The 1388-nt window shown below is 41.8% G+C and overlaps 1 pseudogene; it reads left to right on the top strand.

Moving 5' to 3' along the window:
• Positions 1-972: 972 nt before the first annotated feature.
• On the top strand, positions 973-1091 carry LOC116477602 (5S ribosomal RNA; annotated as a pseudogene).
• The last annotated feature ends 297 nt before the right edge of the window (positions 1092-1388 follow it).

The raw sequence follows: 1388 nt of genomic DNA, 5'->3' as shown, positions 1-1388 counted from the left end.
TTGGGAGGCTGAGGCAGGTGAATCATTAGGTCAGGAGTTCGAGACCAGCCTCGTCAACATGGTGAAACCCTGTCTCTACTAAAAATACAAAAATTAGCCAGGCGTGGTGGCAGACGCCTGTAGTCCCAGCTACTCCAGAGGCTGAGGCAGGAGAATTGCTTGAACCCGGGAGGCAGAGGTTGCGGTGAGCCGAGATCGCACCACTACACTCCAGCCCTGGTGACAGAGTGAGACTCTGTCTCTAAATAAGTAAATAAATAAATAAAATAGCTAGAACACTGGTCAACAAGCTGCAGCCAGTGAACCAAATTGGCCCACTGCCCGTTTTTGAAAATAAAGTTTTATTGGAACACAGCTGCAAACATTCATTTACATATTGTCTATGGCTGCTTTCACAATACAGTGGCAGAGTTGGATAGTTGTAACAGAGATCATTTGGCCCACAAAGCCTAAACTATTTACTATCTGACCCTTTACAGAAAAACCTTTGCCAACCCCTGATTTAGATGAATACTCCTATTTTGGCGTATATATTATAAGGACACTTTTTTAATACACCTGACCCTCCCATGAGACTATAAGCTCTTTATATGCAGTGAATGTGCCTTATTCATCTTCACAACTTAGCAGCTGGTACAGTGGCTGCCATAGAGTGGACCTAGAACAAAAATGTGTAAAGTTTCAGGAAAAATTGTGAGTAATAACGATAGACTGTTAATAAGTTTTGTAGATATAAAGTAATACCTAGACCAAACAGTAAAGGGCTATCAAAGAGGCACATTAAAAAACAATATGGTAAATCAAAATGGGATTCTAAGAAATGACCAACTAATTCACAGGAAGGCAAGGAAAAGAAAACAGAAAGACAAAAAAGAGTGAACAAACAGAAAACAAAACATAAAATGGTAGACTTAAGCTTTAACATATCAATGACACTAAATGTAATAGTCTAAATACACCAACTGAAAAACAGTCTATGGCCATACCACCCTGAATGCACCTGATCTCATCCAATATTCTAAGCTAAGCAGGGTCAGTCCTGATTAGTAATTGGATGGGAAACCACCTGGGAATATCAGGTGCTGTAGGTTTTTTTGTTTGTTTGTTTTGTTTTTTAGACAGGGTCTTACTCTGTCACCTAGGCTGGAGTGCAGCAGCTCACTGCAACCTCTGTCCCCCAGGCTCAAGCAGTTCTCCCACCACAGCCTTCCAAGTAGCTGGGACTACAGACACTCGCCACCACACCTGACTGATTTTTTTTTTTTTTTTTTTTTTTGTAGACACGAGGTCTCGCTAAGCTGGTCTTGAACTCCTGCGCTGAAGCTATCTACCTGCCTTGACCTCTCTTGAATTACAAGCATGAGCCACCATGCCCAGCCAGTAGGTTT

Source organism: Hylobates moloch, unplaced genomic scaffold (genome assembly GCF_009828535.3).
Source record: "Hylobates moloch isolate HMO894 unplaced genomic scaffold, HMol_V3 SCAFFOLD_11, whole genome shotgun sequence".
Lineage (NCBI taxonomy): Eukaryota > Metazoa > Chordata > Mammalia > Primates > Hylobatidae > Hylobates > Hylobates moloch.
The sequence above is the reverse complement of the archived record's forward strand: the minus strand, read 5'-3'. Positions and strand labels throughout refer to the sequence as shown.